A 20000-nucleotide genomic window follows, 5' to 3' on the forward strand; every position below is an offset into this window, starting at 1 on the left:
GTAAGGCCACTCAGAGACATCCATTTCCCAGGCATATGCCCCCTACGCACTTTTGGTGGTGCACCCCGCACGAACAATCCCGCCTCGACCAGCCTGAACAATTCCCCTCTCGAAGGAAGGCCTCGGCCTTAATCGTCCACGACAAACAGCTCGACGAGGCATGAAGCACCCACGGGAGCCGGAGCACGACGATGCAGAGTCTCGGTTCACAGGAGCCTGGGAAGAACATCCCGTACGGAACCCTTTACCCGAAAACATCCGAACCGCACATGCTCGCGACAGTCCTGCCGTTAGAGAATGCACCGTGCACGCGACCGAGTAAGGCCACTCAGAGACATCCATTTCCCAGGTATATGCCCCCTACGCACTTTTGGTGGCGCAACTCGCACGAACAGTCCCACCTCGACCCCGTATACAAGCTTTTTTGCCTCGAAGAGTTCGTCGGAGACGAAGAAGCAACCTTCAGTGCAACCGTAGCACTCTTTTGTGCAACCGCCCAAACAACGCCCCCTCTACCCTCTGTCGAAACACTCGGCATTGCTGCTCCCTAAGGTGAGCTTCTCCTCATAGGCAATTCCGCTCTTATCCGGTCACGTTTGTGTGCCCGAATTTCGCAAGGCAACCTCCATGGGACATGGAAAAGACTCGAGAAGAGAGCTCGCTCACGGGAGAGAGAAGCCAAGGAGACCACGAGAGTGCTGAGAGTGGGACAGCGCTGAATAGGCGGGAGAAGCCTGCGCGTATAAACGGAGATATATATCCAATTGCAACGAAGGAACGTGCCAAAGATCGAGAACAATGGCAGAAATGCTAGTAACGTGCACTTCGGGACCAACGCATCACCGGAAGACAACCGCCAAACATCGAAAGAGTCGCGATGCTCCGCAACCTACGTGCAAAGCGGTCGCACACCGGGTAAGGGAGTGAGAGCCCCAAACATAGCTGGGCGAGGCGCTCACTCCGCTCTTTAATATCTCGTTAATACCGCCAAGGAAATGGCACAAGCACACACACACAAGCATCCTCGGAAGAGGACAGTTCGAGTGACAGGTCAAATCCAAGAGTTCCGAAGACTACCTCCAGGAACAATCGGGAACAAGACCGATTACAAGTCGTCGAGTCTGTTACTGGGCGAACACGAGATGCGCACAGGAAATCGATCAGCCCTCACAATGGCCCAAGGCCAGAGATCGGACTGCTACGATTTACCCCAACAATCATCGTGCCACTCTTCGCAGAGAGGTGATAGACGCCAACGAGCCCGCGCATAGCAATCGAGGTGTAAAAAGGGCGTTGAAGGCAGGAAGCCTGGACGAAAGAGGCTACGAGGTCACCTCGAAGCGGTCTAAGAATCGGGCGCACTTGGGGCGACTACCAGTGCCAACCCCTTATCCCGCGGTGCGTCCGACACACAGAAATTTCCAAGGCGGCCAAGGAGCCTCCCCGCATAGCAATCGGGGTGTGAGGTTACGGATGCAGCATTGATAGCAATCGAGGTGGGAGGCGAAGGATGCAGAAGTGAGAGCCGAGGGATGTAGCAGAGATAGCAATCGGGGTGTGTGATGCAGAAGAGATAGCAATCGAGGTGTGCGGTGGGAAGGGCCCAGCAGCCAGAATGCATGAAGCGACGGATGAAGCAGTGATGACAACCGGGCTGTGAGGAGAGGAGGGATGCAGCCAAGAAAGCAATCAGGGCTCGAGGCAAGGGATGCATCAAGGATAGCAATCATGTTGTGAGGCGAGATTCCAAAGGCTAAACGTGAGAGGCTGCAGGGTCGACTCAGAGAGGTCTATGCATGTGAGAGGCTGAAAGCAAGGTCAACTCGGAGCGGTCTATGCATCGGGCGCGCTTGGGGCGACTACCAGTGCCAACCCCTTATCCCGCGACGCGTCCGACAAAGAGAACGTTCCAAGGCGGCAGAGGAGGTTACCAGCCGAAGGATGCAGTAGCAATAACAGGTATAGTTCCGCGGCGGCCGAGAAGACTCACCGCATAGGAATCGGGATGCGAGGCGAGGGATGCGGCGGGAAGGCCCCGACGGCTAAACGGAAGAGGCTGCAGGGCCGCCTCGGAATGGTCCAAGCATCGGACGCGATTGGGACGACTACCAGTGCCAACCCCTTATCCCGCGATGCGTCCGATACACAGATAGTTCCAAGGCGGCCGAGGAGCCTCACCGCATATCAATCGGGGTGCGAGGCGAGGGATGGGGCGGGAAGGCCCCAACGGCTAGACGGAAGAGGCTTCAGGGCCACCTCGGAATGCTCCAAGCATCGGACGCGCTTGGGGCGACTACCAGTGCCAACCCCTTATCCCGCGATGCGTCCGATACACAGATGGTTCCAAGGCGGCCGAGGAGCCTCACCGCATAGCAATCGGGGGTGCGAGGCGAGGGATGGGGCGGGAAGGCCCCAACGGCTAGACGGAAGAGGCTTCAGGGCCGCCTCGGAATGGTCCAAGCATCGGACGCGCTTGGGGCGACTACCAGTGACAACCCCTCATCCCGCGATGCGTCCGATACGAAGATGGTTCCAAGGCGGCCGAGGAGCCTCACCGCATAGCAATCGGGGTGCGAGGTGGGGGATGCGGCGAGATGGCCCCAACGGCTAGACGGAAGAGGCCACAGGGCCGCGTCGGAATAGTCCAAGCATCGGACGCGCTTGGGGCGACTACCAGTGACAACCCCTTATCCCGCGATGCGTCCGATACGAAGATAGTTCCAAGGCGGCCGAGGAGCCTCACCGCATAGCAATCCGGGTGCGAGGTGGGGGATGCGGCGAGATGGCCCCAACGGCTAGACGGAAGAGGCTGCAGGGCCGCCTCGGAATAGTCCAAGCATCGGACGCGCTTGGGGCGACTACCAGTGACAACCCCTTATCCCGCGATGCTTCCGATACGAAGACAGTTCCAAGGCGGCCGAGGAGCCTCACCGCATAGCAATGGGGGTGCGAGGTGAGGGATGCGGCGAGATGGCCCCAACGGCTAGACGGAAGAGGCCACAGGGCCGCCTCGGAATAGTCCAAGCATCGGACGCGCTTGGGGCGACTACCAGTGACAACCCCTTATCCCGCGATGCATCCGATACGAAGATAGTTCCCAGGCGGCCGAGGAGCCTCACCGCATAGCAATCGGGGTGCGAGGCGAGGGATGCGGCGAGATGGCCCCAAAGGGTAGACGGAAGAGGCTGCGGGGCCGCCTCGGAATAGTCCAAGCATCGAACGCGCTTGGGGCGACTACCACTGCCAACCCCTTATCCCGCGATGCGTCCGATACACAGATAGTTCCGAGGCGGCCGAGGAGCTGGGGGATGCGGCGAGATGGCCCCAACGGCTAGACGGAAGAGGCTGCAGGGCCGCCTCGGAATAGTCCAAGCATCGGACGCGCTTGGGGCGACTACCAGTGACAACCCCTTATCCCGCGATGCGTCCGATACACAGATAGTTCCGAGGCGGCCAAGGAGCCTCACCGCATAGCAATCGTGGTGCGAGGTGGGGGATGCAGCGAGATGGCCCCAACGGCTAGACGGAAGAGGCTGCAGGGCCGCCTCGGAATGGTCCAAGCATCGGACGCGCTTGGGGCGACTACCACTGCCAACCCCTTATCCCGCGATGCGTCCGATACACAGATAGTTCCAAGGCGGCCGAGGAGCCTCACCGAATAGCAATCGGGGTGCGAGGCGAGGGATGCGGCGAGAAAGCCCCAACGGCTAGAGGGAAGAGGCTTCAGGTCCGCCTCGGAATGGTCCAAGCATCGGACGCGCTTGGGGCGACTACCAGTGACAACCCCTTATCCCGCGACGCGTCCGATACACAGATAGTTCCAAGGCGGCCGAGGAGCCTCACCGCATAGCAATCGGGGTGCGAGGCGAGGGATGCGGCGAGAAGGACCCAACGGCTAGACGGAAGAGGCTTCAGGGCCGCCTCGGAATGGTCCAAGCATCGGACGCGCTTGGGGCGACTACCAGTGACAACCCCTTATCCCGCGACGCGTCCGATACACAGATAGTTCCAAGGCGGCCGAGGAGCCTCACCGCATAGCAATCGGGGTGCGAGGCGAGGGATGCGGCGAGAAGGACCCAACGGCTAGACGGAAGAGGCTTCAGGTCCGCCTCGGAATGGTCCAAGCATCGGACGCGCTTGGGGCGACTACCAGTGACAACCCCTTATCCCGCGACGCGTCCGATACACAGATAGTTCCAAGGCGGCCGAGGAGCCTCACCGCATAGCAATCGGGGTGCGAGGCGAGGGATGCGGCGAGAAGGACCCAACGGCTAGACGGAAGAGGCTTCAGGGCCGCCTCGGAATGGTCCAAGCATCGGACGCGCTTGGGGCGACTACCAGTGACAACCCCTTATCCCGCGATGCGTCCGATACACAGATAGTTCCAAGGCGGCCGAGGAGCCTCACCGCATAGCAATCGGGGTGCGAGGCGAGGGATGCGGCGAGAAGGACCCAACGGCTAGACGGAAGAGGCTTCAGGGCCGCCTCGGAATGGTCCAAGCATCGGACGCGCTTGGGGCGACTACCAGTGACAACCCCTTATCCCGCGACGCGTCCGATACACAGATAGTTCCAAGGCGGCCGAGGAGCCTCACCGCATAGCAATCGGGGTGCGAGGCGAGGGATGCGGCAAGAAGGACCCAACGGCTAGACGGAAGAGGCTTCAGGGCCGCCTCGGAATGGTCCAAGCATCGGACGCGCTTGGGGCGACTACCAGTGACAACCCCTTATCCCGCGACGCGTCCGATACACAGATAGTTCCAAGGCGGCCGAGGAGCCTCACCGCATAGCAATCGGGGTGCGAGGCGAGGGATGCGGCGAGAAGGACCCAACGGCTAGACGGAAGAGGCTTCAGGTCCGCCTCGGAATGGTCCAAGCATCGGACGCGCTTGGGGCGACTACCAGTGACAACCCCTTATCCCGCGACGCGTCCGATACACAGATAGTTCCAAGGCGGCCGAGGAGCCTCACCGCATAGCAATCGGGGTGCGAGGCGAGGGATGCGGCGAGAAGGACCCAACGGCTAGACGGAAGAGGCTTCAGGGCCGCCTCGGAATGGTCCAAGCATCGGACGCGCTTGGGGCGACTACCAGTGACAACCCCTTATCCCGCGACGCGTCCGATACACAGATAGTTCCAAGGCGGCCGAGGAGCCTCACCGCATAGCAATCGGGGTGCGAGGCGAGGGATGCGGCGAGAAGGACCCAACGGCTAGACGGAAGAGGCTTCAGGGCCGCCTCGGAATGGTCCAAGCATCGGACGCGCTTGGGGCGACTACCAGTGACAACCCCTTATCCCGCGATGCGTCCGATACACAGATAGTTCCAAGGCGGCCGAGGAGCCTCACCGCATAGCAATCGGGGTGCGAGGCGAGGGATGCGGCGAGAAGGACCCAACGGCTAGACGGAAGAGGCTTCAGGGCCGCCTCGGAATGGTCCAAGCATCGGACGCGCTTGGGGCGACTACCAGTGACAACCCCTTATCCCGCGACGCGTCCGATACACAGATAGTTCCAAGGCGGCCGAGGAGCCTCACCGCATAGCAATCGGGGTGCGAGGCGAGGGATGCGGCGAGAAGGACCCAACGGCTAGACGGAAGAGGCTTCAGGGCCGCCTCGGAATGGTCCAAGCATCGGACGCGCTTGGGGCGACTACCAGTGACAACCCCTTATCCCGCGACGCGTCCGATACACAGATAGTTCCAAGGCGGCCGAGGAGCCTCACCGCATAGCAATCGGGGTGCGAGGCGAGGGATGCGGCGAGAAGGACCCAACGGCTAGACGGAAGAGGCTTCAGGGCCGCCTCGGAATGGTCCAAGCATCGGACGCGCTTGGGGCGACTACCAGTGACAACCCCTTATCCCGCGACGCGTCCGATACACAGATAGTTCCAAGGCGGCCGAGGAGCCTCACCGCATAGCAATCGGGGTGCGAGGCGAGGGATGCGGCGAGAAGGACCCAACGGCTAGACGGAAGAGGCTTCAGGGCCGCCTGGGAATGGTCCATGCATCGCACGCGCTTGGGGCGACTACCAGTGACAACCCCTTATCCCGCGACGCGTCCGATACACAGATAGTTCCAAGGCGGCCGAGGAGCCTCACCGCATAGCAATCGGGGTGCGAGGCGAGGGATGCGGCGAGAAGGACCCAACGGCTAGACGGAAGAGGCTTCAGGGCCGCCTCGGAATGGTCCAAGCATCGGACGCGCTTGGGGCGACTACCAGTGACAACCCCTTATCCCGCGACGCGTCCGATACACAGATAGTTCCAAGGCGGCCGAGGAGCCTCACCGCATAGCAATCGGGGTGCGAGTCGAGGGATGCGGCGAGAAGGACCCAACGGCTAGACGGAAGAGGCTTCAGGGCCGCCTCGGAATGGTCCAAGCATCGGACGCGCTTGGGGCGACTACCAGTGACAACCCCTTATCCCGCGATGCGTCTGATACACAGATAGTTCCAAGGCGGCCGAGGAGCCTCACCGCATAGCAATCGGGGTGCGAGGCAAGGGATGCGGCGAGAAGGACCCAACGGCTAGACGGAAGAGGCTTCAGGGCCGCCTCGGAATGGTCCAAGCATCGGACGCGCTTGGGGCGACTACCGTTGCCAACCCCTTATCCCGCGATGCGTCTGATACACAGATAGTTCCGAGGCGGCCGAGGAGCCTCACCGCATAGCAATCGGGTTGCGAGGCAGATTATTGGGAAGGGAACCCCCTGGGATGCGGCTCAAGCAGTGCCCAAAGGGACTGGAATGCGGAATCACATCGAGAGACCCAAATGCTATACGAGGGCTCAAATCGAATTATCGATTTGGCCACGACATGGACGCATCGGAACGACTACCTTTGCCGAACCACTCGCAATTGCATCCATACCGAAACCAATAGACATTTCCGTTAGAGCCCTCGCATAGCATTCGGGAATCTCGCATGCCCCTCTAAATCGACCAATGCTGGCGCTCAACGAAAATCCGAGCGCTACCACCGTTCGAGCGCCAGCATTGGTCGAGTTAGAGGGGCACGGGGGAGAATGCTCCAGTCAACACCTCCCCTATATAAGTTATTTGTCCGATTCTCGCACAACCGTAGTCTGCCTCGTCGAATCAAACAACGGTCCCAGATTCCGACTTCCGTTCCGTAGAGACCCAAAAGCTAGATGGAGGCTCGCAAGAAAGAGAGTCGGCGCATAGCAATCGGGTTTCTCGAACGTTTAGGGACCGAGCTCACTTGCGGATAGGGCAAAATCCGCCAAGCAACCCAAAAGCTAGACGGGGGCTCGAATCGAATCGCCTAGGCGGCCACAACAACGACGTGTTGGATCGACTACCAGTGCCAAACCATTCAGCAAGACTAGTCTGTGTCGAGGCCGGATAGAGATTCTCAGAGAGCGCCCGTATAGCATTTAGGAGACCTGCCGCGTCCCTCACACTCGACAAATGGTGGTGGACGTTTATAAATCCGAGCGATCCCAACCCTTTCAAGCACCAACATCGGTCGAGATAGAGGGGCACGGAGGGGGCTGCGTGAGACAACACAGTCCCCTATATAAGTTATTTGTCCGATTCTCACACATCCGAAGAATGGTCATCAAATCGGACAACAGCCCAAACTTCCGACTTCCGTCCCAGAAAGCCCAAGAGCTATCTAAAACGTTCATGGCCGGAACTCGATCGCGGCTATACCAGTCCGCCAAGCAACCCAAAAGCTAGACTGGAGCTCTAGTCGAATCACCTCTGTGGCCATTGCAAGGACGTGTTGGAGCGACTACCATTGCCGAACCATTCCGCAGGTCGAGTCCATACCAAGGCCGCATAGAGATTCACGATGAGCTCCTGCATAGCAATCAGGAGACTTGCCGTGTCCATCACAATCGATAAATCCTGGTGCAAGATTTTTGCATCCGAGCGCTCCAACCAGTCGAGCACCAGCATCAATCGACATAAACGGGCACGGGGGGAGGATGCTCGAGAACACTACCTCCCCTATATAAGTTATTTGTCCGATTCTCAAGCAGCCGAAGTCTGGTCATCGAATCGGGTCAAAGACCACAACTTCCGACTTTACCCACAATGCAAGTCATCGAATCGAACATCGGCCCCCGAGTCGGACTCCATGCGTATGTCAGGTCATCGGACCCAAATTCCGCCTTCCTGCGCATGGCGGGCCATCAATATCAACTCGGTCATCGGACCCAAACTCCGCCTTTCTGCGCATGGCACGCCTTCAAATCGGTCATCGGACCCAAATTCCGCCTTCCTGTGCATGGCGGGCCATCAACATCAACTCGGTCATCGGACCCAAATTCCGCCTTTCTGCGCATGGCACGCCATCAACTCGGTCATCGGACCCAAATTCCGCCTTCCTGCGCATGGCAGGTCATCGGACACAAATTCAGACCTCGCCAATATGCCTACGTATCGAATCGGTCATCGGACCCAACTTCCGACTTCATCCATACTGTAGGGTCTTTGAGGTTGGCGCGGTGCGCTCAACCCGGGGAGTCGACCCATCGAAGCATACACCTCCCCTATATAAGCTATTTGTCCGATTCCCACACCTGTGTAGTTTGCACCTCTGACCAGGACATCGACCCCAACTTCCGAACTCGACTGCAACGACGGCACCAGCGCCTTGGTGCGCACCTTGCGACGCACAGTCCCAACATTCGCCTTCCTGCACATGGCAGGTCATCGGACCCAAATTCCGACCTCGCGAGTATGCCTACATATCGAATCGGTCATCGGACACAACTTCCGACTTCATCCATACCGTAGGGTCTTTGAGGTTGGCGCGGTGCGCTCAACCCGGGGAGTCGACCCAACGAAGCATACACCTCCCCTATATAAGCTATTTGTCCGATTCCCACACCTGTGTAGTTTGCACCTCCGATCAGGACATCGACCCCAACTTCCGAACTCGCCTGCAACGACCGAACCAGCGCCTTGGTGCGCACCTTGCAACGCACAGTGCCAACATTCGCCTTCCTGCACATGGCAGGTCATCGGACCCAAATTCCGACCTCGCGAGTATGCCTACATATCGAATCGGTCATCGGACCCAACTTCCGACTTCATCCATACCGTAGGGTCTTTGAGGTTGGCGCGGTGCGCTCAACCCGGGGAGTCGACCCAACGAAGCATACACCTCCCCTATATAAGCTATTTGTCCGATTCCCACACCTGTGTAGCTTGCACCTCCGATCAGGACATCGACCCCAACTTCCGAACTCGACTAAAAAGACCGCACCAGCACCTTGGTGTGCACCTTGCAACGCACAGTGCCAACATTCGCCTTCCTGCACATGGCAGGTCATCGGACCCAAATTCCGACCTCATGAGCATACCTACTAATCGAATCGGTCATCGGACCCAACTTCCGACTTCATCCATACCGTAGGGTCTTTGAGGTTGGCGCGGTGCGCTCAACCTGGGGAGTCGACCCATCGAAGCATACACCTCCCCTATATAAGCTATTTGTCCGATTCCGACACCTGTGTAGTTTGCACCTCCGCTCAGGACATCGACCCCAACTTCCGAACTCGCCTGCAACGACCGAACCAGCGCCTTGGTGCGCACCAAAAGTGCGCACTTTTGGAGGGCACTTTTGTGCGCTCCAAAGGTGCGCACTTTTGGAGGGCACTTTTGTGCGCTCCAAAGGTGCGCACTTTTGGAGGGCACTTTTTGGAGGGCACTTTTGTGCGCTCCAAAGGTGCGCACTTTTGGAGGGCACTTTTTGGAGGGCACTTTTCTGCGCTCCAAAGGTGCGCACTTTTGGAGGGCACTTTTCTGCGCTCCAAAGGTGCGCACTTTTGGAGGGCACTTTTTGGAGGGCACTTTTCTGCGCTCCAAAGGTGCGCACTTTTGGAGGGCACTTTTTGGAGGGCACTTTTCTGCGCTCCAAAGGTGCGCACTTTTGGAGGGCACTTTTGTGCACTCCAAAGGTGCACACTTTTGGAGGGCACTTTTTGGAGGGCACTTTTCTGCACTCCAAAGGTGCGCACTTTTGGAGGGCACTTTTTGGAGGGCACTTTTGTGCGCTCCAAAGGTGCGCACTTTTGGAGGGCACTTTTTGGAGGGCACTTTTGTGCGCTCCAAAGGTGCGCACTTTTGGAGGGCACTTTTGTGCACTCCAAAGGTGCGCACTTTTGGAGGGCACTTTTCCTGCGCTCCAAAGGTGCACACCTAGGTGAGCACCTTCGACCACACCTTGTAGCACACCAAACTCTGACTTTCGACTTCATCCGCAATGCAGGGTCTTTGAGGTTGGCGCAATGCGCACAACCAGGGGAGTCGACCCATCAAACCCAACACCTCCCCTATATAAGCTATTTGTCTGATTCTCATACATGCGTAGCCTGCAGGAGCAATTAGGACATCGACCCCAACTTTCGGCTTCTAAACGAAAACAAGGTCTTTGAGGTTGGTGTAATGCGAACAACTAGGGGAGTCAACCCATCAAACCCAACACCTCCCCTATATAAGCTATTTGTCTGATTCTCATACATGTGTAGTCTACAGGAGCAATTAGGACATCGACCCCAACTTTTGACTTCTTAACGAAAACAAGGTCTTTGAGGTTGACGTAATGCGCACAACCAGGGGAGTCGACCCATCAAACCCAACACCTCCCCTATATAAGCTATTTGTCCGATTCTCATACATGTGTAGCCTACAGGAGCCATTAGGACATTGACCCCAACTTTTGACTTCTTAACGAAAACAAGGTCTTTGAGGTTGGCGTAATGCGCACAACCAAGGGAGTTGACCCATCAAACCCAACACCTCCCCTATATAAGCTATTTGTCTGATTCTCATACATGTGTAGCCTGCAACAACGATTAGGACATCCACCCCAACTTCTGAATTCGTCTGCGTTGACCGCACCAAAGGTGCACGCCTTGGTGCTCACCAAAATCCGACTTCCGACTTCTTCTGCTATGCGGGGTCTTTGAGGTTGGCGCAGTGCGCACAACCAGGGGAGTCAACCCACCGAATGCAACACCTCCCCTATATAAGCTATTTGTCTGATTCTCATACATGCGTAGACTGCAGCAATGATTAGGACATCCACCCCAACTTTTGACTTCTTAAACAAGACAGGGTCTTTGAAGTTGGTGCAGTGCACACAACCAGGGGAGTCGACCCATCAAACGCAACACCTCCCCTATATAAAGCTATTTGTCCGATTCTCATACGTGTAGTCTGCAGCAGCGATTAGGACATCGACCCCAACTTCCGAATTCGTTTGCATTGACCGCACCAAAGGTGCACGCCTTGGTGTGCACCTTGGAGTGCACTTTGGTGCTCACCTCGGTGCACACTTTGGTGTGCACCTCGGTGTGCACCAAAGGTGCGCACCTTGGAGCGCACCAAAGGTGTACACTTTGGAGCGCACCACATAGGGTCTTTGAGAGGTTGGCGCAGTGCGCACACCAAGGTGGGTGTTGAGGTGCGTGCCGAGGTGGGTGGGTGCTAGGGTGCGCTCCATGGTGGGTGCCAGGGTGGGTGCGTGCTAGGGTGGATTCCAAAGAGGGTCATAGGGTGGGTGCCAAGGTGGGTTGGTGATATAGTGGGTTCAAAGGTGGGTACTAGGGTGGGTTCCAAGGTGGGTCACAAGTTGGGTGCCAGGATGCGTGGGTGTTAGGTTGGGTGCCAAGGTGGGCTCCTGCGTGGGTGGGTGCTAGGGTGGGTTTCAAGGTGGACGCGAGGGCGGGTGCCAAGGTGGGTAACAAGTTGGGTGTTAGGATGGGTGAGTGCTAGAGTGGGTGCCAAGGTGGGTGGGTGCTAAGGTGGATGCCAAGGTGGTTCACAGGGTGGGTGGGTTCTAGGGTGAGTTCCAAGGTGGGTCACAGGTTTAGTGCTAGGGTGCGTGTCAAGGCGGGTGTCGAGGTGCCTGGGTGCTAGGGTGTGGATGCCAATGTGGGTCATAGGGTGGGTACTAGGGTGGGCTGCAATGTGGGTGCCAAGGTGGGTAACATGCTCGGTTGGTTCTAAATTGGGTGTCAGGGTGGGTGTGCACCCACCTTGCCCGAGGTGGGTGCCAAGGTGCCAGTGTGGGTGGGTGCTAAGGTGGATGCCAAGGTGGGTGAGAAGGTGGGTGATAGGTTGAGTGGTAGGATGGGTGGGTGCCAAGATGGGTCACAGGGTGGGTGCAAGGGTGGGTAGGTGCTAGGGTTGGTGTCAGGGTGGGTGGGTGCTAGGTTGGGTTCCAAGGTGGGTGCGAGGGTGAGTGTCAAGGTGGGTCACAGGTTAGGTGCTAGGATGGGTGAGTGCTAGGGTGCAAAGGTGCCAGGGTGGGTGCTAGGATGGGTCGATGCTAGGGTGAGTGGCAAGGTGGGTCCACAAGTGTCAAGGTGGGTGCCGAGGTGGGTGCCAACTTGGGTTCCAAGGTGGGTGCCAAGTGGGCGACTGCTATGGTGGATGCCAAGGTGGGTCACGGGGTGGGTGCCAAGTTGCTAGGTTGTGTTCCAAGGTGGGTGCCAACGTGGCTGCTAGGGTGCGTGGGTTAAAGGGTGTGTCACAACGTGGGTGCCAGGATGGGTGCGCACCCACACTGGCCAAGACGGGTGCAAGGTTGGGTTCCAAGCCCGGTCACAGGCTGGGTGCTAGGATGGGTGGGTGCCAAGGTGGGCACCAGGGTGGGTGCACCCACCCTGGCCAAGGTGGGTCACGGGGTGGGTCCTAGGGTGGGTAACAGGGTGGGTACTAAGGTGCGTGCCAAGGTGGGTCATGGGGTGGGTGCCAAGGTGGGCACCAGGGTGGGTGTGCACCAACCCTAGCCAGGGTAGGTCACGGGGTGGTTGTCGGGGTGGGCGTCAAGGAGCCAAGGTGGGTGGCAAGTAGCCAAGTTGCGTGCCAAGGTGGGTGTCGGGGTGGGTGCCAAGGATCCAAGGTGGGTGCCAAGGAACCAAGGTGGGTGTCTGGGTGGGTGCCGAGGTGGGAGCCAGGGTGGGTCCCAAGGTGAGTGCAAAGGTGGGTGCCAGGGTCAAGGTGAGTGCCAATGTGGGTTCCAAGGTGCCAGGGTCAGGGTGAGTGCCAATGTGGGTTCAAAGGTGCTAAGTTGGGTGCGAGGTTGGGTGCGAGGGTGGGTGGGTGCCAAGGTGTGCTAGGTGGAAGCCCGGGTGGGTCGGCATCCCATGGGTGTCGAGTTGGGTGCCTGATGGGTGCTTCTTGTCAAGTTTTAGTCGTCGGGACTCATTTCGAGCCTTAGAGGTCGTTTCTTGTCCGGTTGCCCTGTCTTCGACCTGGGAACCCAATTTTGGTCCTCGGGTCCCATTTTTTTTTGTCTCGCATCCCACTTTTGGCCTGTGGCCTTTTCGGGGTCGATTCTCGTTTTGGGCATCAGAGCATGTTTCTTCTCCTAAAACCCAATATTTGTTTATTAAGTCTCGGAACACATTTTTGTTCTCGTGGACCCATCATGGGTCTTGGAACGCATTTGTGGTCCTTGGGTCCCATTTTGCATCCCGAAACTTGTGTTTTGGTGCTTGATCCCTATTTTGGGTGCCCACCTTGCACCAAGTGCGCACCCGGGGCAAACCGAGCGCCTTGGTGCACCGGGGCAAGATCGAGCGTGCACCCGAGGCGCCCCGAACATGCACCAAGGTGCACTCGGCCCACATGTGAGCGCAGGTCGTTGCGCCCGAGGTGGTGTGTGGGCACCGCGTTGCAGACGGGACACTGCACGCACACGACGCCCCGTCCAGGTGCACGCACGTAGGCCGGGCCGGGTGCACACCCGACGCCCTAGCAAGGTGCGCGCACCCGGGCAGGGCTCACACTTGGCGAACGGGGCGCACTTCGCGAGGGAGGGTGTGCACCTCGACGGGGGTGGGTGGCCGGGGTGGATTCGCACGTGGGTCGCGGTTTGCTAAGTACACACTGCGACAAGCTCATAACGGGTGCGATCATACCAGCGTTAGTGCACCGGATCCCATCAGAACTCCGCAGTTAAGCGCGCTTGGGCCGGAGTAGTACTGGGATGGGTGACCTCCCGGGAAGTCCCGGTGTTGCACCCTTTCTTAGTTTTTCGCCGGGCGTCGCAATGCTATTTGAATAAACCTTTTGCCCGTTTGCGTTCTCGTCGGGGCCGGGCCGGGCCGGGGTGCGCTGCCCGCACTACCGCGCGCGCGGGGGCGACACCGAGCGCGCACCCGAGGCGCCCCGAGCACACAGGCCACGGTGCAACCCGGGCGTTGTGCGCGCACCCCGGTGCGCCCGAGGTGCTGCGCGCGCACCCAGGTGAAATCGGTGTGCACCTCGGCCAGTGCGCGCTCGGTCGAGTCGCGCACGTTGGCCAAGGTGCACGGTGATGTTTCTTACTCTAAGGTTCCGCACCAGACGCCCGGGACAGGTGAGCGAAGCTGGGCGGGGCCGGGTGCGCGGCCGGGGCAGGTGCACGCAGCTGGAGAGAGCTTTGGAGCACACCAGAGGTGCGCACCTTGGAGCACACTTCGGAGCGCACCAATGATGCGCTCCATTCAAAAGTTTCCTGAAAAGGCAAAAAAAGTTGAGATTATAGAATTTCCCACTTGAGAGATTGTAAAAAAAAAAAATTTAAAATGAAGGAAACGCGGGTGCCAAGGTGTGCGCGCCCGGGTGCGCAGCCCAGCCAAGGTGTGCGCACCAAGGCGCCCACCCTGGCGAAGGTGCACGCAAGGTGCGCACCCGAGGCAAACCGGACAATTAACCCAACTTTCGACTTCGCGCGCACCTGCGCACCTTGGAGCGCACTTCGGAGCGCTCCTTGGTGCGCACCAATCTTGGGCACCTCGGAGTGCACCATGGCGCCCACCAAGGTGCGCACCCGGGGCAAACCGAGCTCCGACTTCGTGCGCACCTTGGAGCGCACGAAAGGTGCGCACCATGGCGCCCACCAAGGTGCGCAGCCCAGCCAAGGCGTGCGCATCAAGGTGCGCACCCTGGCGAAGGTGCGCACCCGGGGCAAACCGAGCTCCGACTTCGTGCGCACCTTGGAGCGCACAAAGGGTGCGCAACCCAGCCAAGGTGTGCGCACCCCGGGCAAACCGAGCTCCGAATCGTGCGCACCTTGGAGCACACTTCGGAGCCCTCCTTGGTGCGCACCGATGTTGCGCACCTCGGAGCGCACCCGGGGAAAACAATGCAATTAACCCGACTTTCGACTTCGTGGGCACCTCGGAGCGCTCTCGGGTTCGCACCTCGGAGCACACCGAGGTGCGCACCTTTGATGCGCTGCCTTCACCAATTTCCAGAAAAGGCAAGAAAACATTGAGAAGGTGTGCGCACCGAGGTGCCCACCCTGGCGAAGGTGCACGCGAGGTGCGCACCCGGGGCAAACCGGGCTCCGACTTCGTGCACGCCATGCTGCGCACCTTGGAGGGCCATGGTGCGCACCTTGGAGCACACTTCGGAGCGCTCAATGGTGCCCAACCCAGCCAAGGTGCCCACCGCGGCGAAGGTGCACGCGAGGTGCGCACCCGGGGCAAACCGGGCTCCGACTTCGTGCACGCCGCACCTTGGAGCACACTTCGGAGCGCTCCTTGGTGCGCACCAGGGCGCGCAACCCAGCCGAGGTGCCCACCCCGGCGAAGGTGCACGCGGGGTGCGCACCCGGGGCAAACCGGGCTCCGACTTCGTGCACGCCATGGTGCCCACCGCGGCGAAGGTGCACGCGAGGTGCGCACCCGGGGCAAACCGGGCTCCGACTTCGTGCACGCCGCACCTTGGAGCACACTTCGGAGCGCTCCTTGGTGCGCACCAGGGCGCGCAACCCAGCCGAGGTGCCCACCCCGGCGAAGGTGCACGCGAGGTGCGCACCCGGGGCAAACCGGGCTCCGACTTCGTGCACGCCATGGTGCCCACCGCGGCGAAGGTGCACGCGAGGTGCGCACCCGGGGCAAACCGGGCTCCGACTTCGTGCACGCCGCACCTTGGAGCACACTTCGGAGCGCTCCTTGGTGCGCACCATGGTGCCCACCAGGGCGCGCAACCCCGCCGAAGGTGCACGCGAGGTGCGCACCCGGGGCAAACCGGGCTCCGACTTCGTGCACGCCGCACCTTGGAGCACACTTCGGAGCGCTCCTTGGTGCGCACCAGGGCGCGCAACCCCGCCGAAGGTGCACGCGAGGTGCGCACCCGGGGCAAACCGGGCTCCGACTTCGTGCACGCCATGGTGCGCACCAGGGTGCCCACCGCGGCGAAGGTGCGCACCCGGGGCAAACCGGGCTCCGACTTCGTGCACGCCGCACCTTGGAGCACACTTCGGAGCGCTCCTTGGTGCGCACCAGGGCGCGCAACCCAGCCGAGGTGCCCACCCCGGCGAAGGTGCACGCGAGGTGCGCACCCGGGGCAAACCGGGCTCCGACTTCGTGCACGCCATGGTGCCCACCGCGGCGAAGGTGCGCACCCGGGGCAAACCGGGCTAGGACTTCGTGCACGCCGCACCTTGGAGCACACTTTGGAGCGCTCCTTGGTGCGCACCATGGTGCCCACCAGGCCGCGCAACCCAGCCAAGGTGTGCGCACCAAGGTGCACGCGAGGTGCGCACCCGGGGCAAACCGGGGTCCGGCTTCGTGCACGCCGCACCTTGGAGCACACATCGGGGCGCTCCCGGGTTCGCACCGGCGTTGCGCACCGTGGTGGGCACCTCGGAGCGCACCGTGGTGGGCACCTCGGAGCACACCAAGGTGGGCAGCGAGGTGCGCACCTTTGATGCGATGCCTTCACTAATTTCCATAAAAGGCAAAAAAAAACGAGATTTTAAAATTTCCGTTTTGAAAGATAGTGAGAAAAAGGGAATGCTGGTGCCATCTTGAGCCCGCCCTGGTGCGCAGCCCAGCCAAGGTGTGCGCACCAAGGTGCCCACCCTGGCGAAGGTGCGCGCCCGGGCAATTAACCCAACTTCCAACTTCGCGCGCGCCAGGGTGGGAGCGCACCCAACAACCGGGCCTGGGAAGAGCCAATGCGAGAAACCCCACCAAACGCTCTGACAAAAAAAGAGGGGGCGCTCCAGTAACCCCGCTTCGGAGCGCACCCTGGGCAAACCCAGCCAGGGTGCCCACCCCGGCCAAGGTGCAGGCGAGGTGCGCACCCGGGGCAAACCGGGCTCCGACAACGTGCACGCCGCACCTTGGAGCACACTTCGTAGCGCTCCCGGGTGCGCACCTCAGAGCACACCAAGGTGGGCAGCGAGGTGCGCACCTTTGATGCGCTGCCTTCACTAATTTCCAGAAAAGGCAAAAAAAAGAGGAGATTTTAAAATTTCCGTTTTGAAAGATAGTGAAAAAAACGGAACGCGGGTGCCATCTTGAGCCCGCCCTGGTGCACAGCCCAGGTAAGGTGCCCACCCTGGCAAAGGTGCGCACCCGGGCAATTAACCCTACTTCCGACTTCGTGCGCGCCAGGGTGGCAACCGGGCCTGGGAAGAGCCAATGCGAGAAACCCCACCAAACGCTCCGACAAAAAAAGAGGCGGCGCTCCAATAACCCCGCTTCGGAGCGCAGCCGGGGCAAACCCAGCCAAGGTGCCCACCCCGACGAAGGTGCACGCGAGGTGCGCACCCGGGGCAAACCGGGCTCCGACAACGTGCACGCAGCACCTTGGAGCACACTTCGAAGCACTCCCGGGTGCCCACCGGCGTTGCGCACCGTGGTGGGCAGCGAGGTGCGCACCTTTGATGCGCTGCCTTCACTAATTTCCAGAAAAGGCAAAAAAAAATGAGATTTTAAAATTTCCGTTTTGAAAGATAGTGAAAAAAACGGAACGCGGGTGCCATCTTGAGCCCGCCCTGGTGCGCAGCCCAGGCAAGGCATGCGCACCAAGGTGCCCACCCGCGGTGCACGCCCGGGGCAAACCGGGCTCCGACTTCGTGCAGGCCGCACCTTGGAGCACACTTCGGAGCGCTCCTTGGTGCGCACCATGGTGCCCACCAGGGCGCACCCGGGGCAAACCGGGCTCCGACTTCGTGCACGCCGCACCTTGGAGCACACATCGGAGCGCTCCCAGGTTCGCACCAGCGTTGCGCACCTTTGATGCGCTGCCTTCACTAATTTCCAGAAAAGGCAAAAAAAAACGATATTTTAAAATTTCCGTTCTGAAAGATAGTGAAAAAAACGGAACGCGGGTGCCATCTTGAGCCCTTCCTGGTGCGCAGCCCAGGCAAGTTGTGCGCACCAAGGTGCCCACCCTGGCGGAGGTGCGCGCCCGGGGCAAACCGGGCTCCGACTTCGTGCACTGCATGGTGCCCACCAAGGCGCGCAACCCAGCCAAGGTGCCCACCGCAGCGAAGGTGCACGCGAGGTGCGCACCCGAGGTGCACACCCGGGGCAAACCGAGCTCCGACTTCGTGCACGCCGCACCTTGGAGCACACTTCAGAGCGCTCCTTGGTGCGCACCAGGGCGCGCAACCCAGCCAAGGTGCTCACCCCGGCGAAGGTGCACGCGAGGTGCGCACCCGGGGCAAGCCGGGCTCGGACTTCGTGCACGCCGCACCTTGGAGCACACATCGGAGCGCTCCCGGGTTCGCACCAGCATTGCGCACCTTTGATGCGCTGCCTTCACTAATTTCCAGAAAAGGCAAAAAAAAAAAAAAAACGAGATTTTAAAATTTCCGTTTTGAAAGATAGTGAAAAAAACGGAACGCGGGTGCCATCTTGAGCCCGCCCTGGTGTGCAGCCCAGGCAAGTTGTGCGCACCAAGGCACCCACCCTGGCCAAGGTGGGTCACGGGGTGGGTCCTAGGGTGGGTAACGGGGTGGGTACTAAGGTGCGTGCCAAGGTGGGTCATGGGGTGGGTGCCAAGGTGGGCACCAGGGTGGGTGTGCACCAACCCTAGCCAGGGTAGGTCACGGGGTGGTTGTCGGGGTGGGCGTCAAGGAGCCAAGGTGGGTGGCAAGTAGCCAAGTTGCGTGCCAAGGTGGGTGTCGGGGTGGGTGCCAAGGATCCAAGGTGGGTGCCAAGGAACCAAGGTGGGTGTCTGGGTGGGTGCCGAGGTGGGAGCCAGGGTGGGTCCCAAGGTGAGTGCAAAGGTGGGTGCCAGGGTCAAGGTGAGTGCCAATGTGGGTTCCAAGGTGCCAGGGTCAGGGTGAGTGCCAATGTGGGTTCAAAGGTGCTAAGTTGGGTGCGAGGTTGGGTGCGAGGGTGGGTGGGTGCCAAGGTGTGCTAGGTGGAAGCCCGGGTGGGTCGGCATCCCATGGGTGTCGAGTTGGGTGCCTGATGGGTGCTTCTTGTCAAGTTTTAGTCGTCGGGACTCATTTCGAGCCTTAGAGGTCGTTTCTTGTCCGGTTGCCCTGTCTTCGACCTGGGAACCCAATTTTGGTCCTCGGGTCCCATTTTTTTTTGTCTCGCATCCCACTTTTGGCCTGTGGCCTTTTCGGGGTCGATTCTCGTTTTGGGCATCAGAGCATGTTTCTTCTCCTAAAACCCAATATTTGTTTATTAAGTCTCGGAACACATTTTTGTTCTCGTGGACCCATCATGGGTCTTGGAACGCATTTGTGGTCCTTGGGTCCCATTTTGCATCCCGAAACTTGTGTTTTGGTGCTTGATCCCTATTTTGGGTGCCCACCTTGCACCAAGTGCGCACCCGGGGCAAACCGAGCGCCTTGGTGCACCGGGGCAAGATCGAGCGTGCACCCGAGGCGCCCCGAACATGCACCAAGGTGCACTCGGCCCACATGTGAGCGCAGGTCGTTGCGCCCGAGGTGGTGTGTGGGCACCGCGTTGCAGACGGGACACTGCACGCACACGACGCCCCGTCCAGGTGCACGCACGTAGGCCGGGCCGGGTGCACACCCGACGCCCTAGCAAGGTGCGCGCACCCGGGCAGGGCTCACACTTGGCGAACGGGGCGCACTTCGCGAGGGAGGGTGTGCACCTCGACGGGGGTGGGTGGCCGGGGTGGATTCGCACGTGGGTCGCGGTTTGCTAAGTACACACTGCGACAAGCTCATAACGGGTGCGATCATACCAGCGTTAGTGCACCGGATCCCATCAGAACTCCGCAGTTAAGCGCGCTTGGGCCGGAGTA

General features: G+C 60.0%; 2 non-coding genes across 2 annotated transcripts in view; both read left to right on the forward strand.

The window, feature by feature from the left end:
• Positions 1 to 13892: 13892 nt before the first annotated feature.
• Positions 13893 to 14011, forward strand: LOC131870274 (5S ribosomal RNA). Its single transcript, XR_009368597.1, has one exon. It is a non-coding gene; the product is annotated as a 5S ribosomal RNA (ribosomal RNA).
• Positions 14012 to 19926: 5915 nt separating this feature from the next.
• Positions 19927 to 20000, forward strand: part of LOC131870275 (5S ribosomal RNA) — a 119-nt gene continuing 45 nt past the window's right edge. Inside the window, exon 1 of the ribosomal RNA XR_009368598.1 lies at positions 19927 to 20000. This exon is cut by the window's right edge and continues 45 nt beyond it. This is a non-coding gene — a ribosomal RNA (5S ribosomal RNA).

The sequence above is a fragment of the Cryptomeria japonica genome, unplaced genomic scaffold (assembly GCF_030272615.1).
Source record: "Cryptomeria japonica unplaced genomic scaffold, Sugi_1.0 HiC_scaffold_310, whole genome shotgun sequence".
In the NCBI taxonomy this organism is placed as follows: Eukaryota; Viridiplantae; Streptophyta; class Pinopsida; order Cupressales; family Cupressaceae; genus Cryptomeria; species Cryptomeria japonica.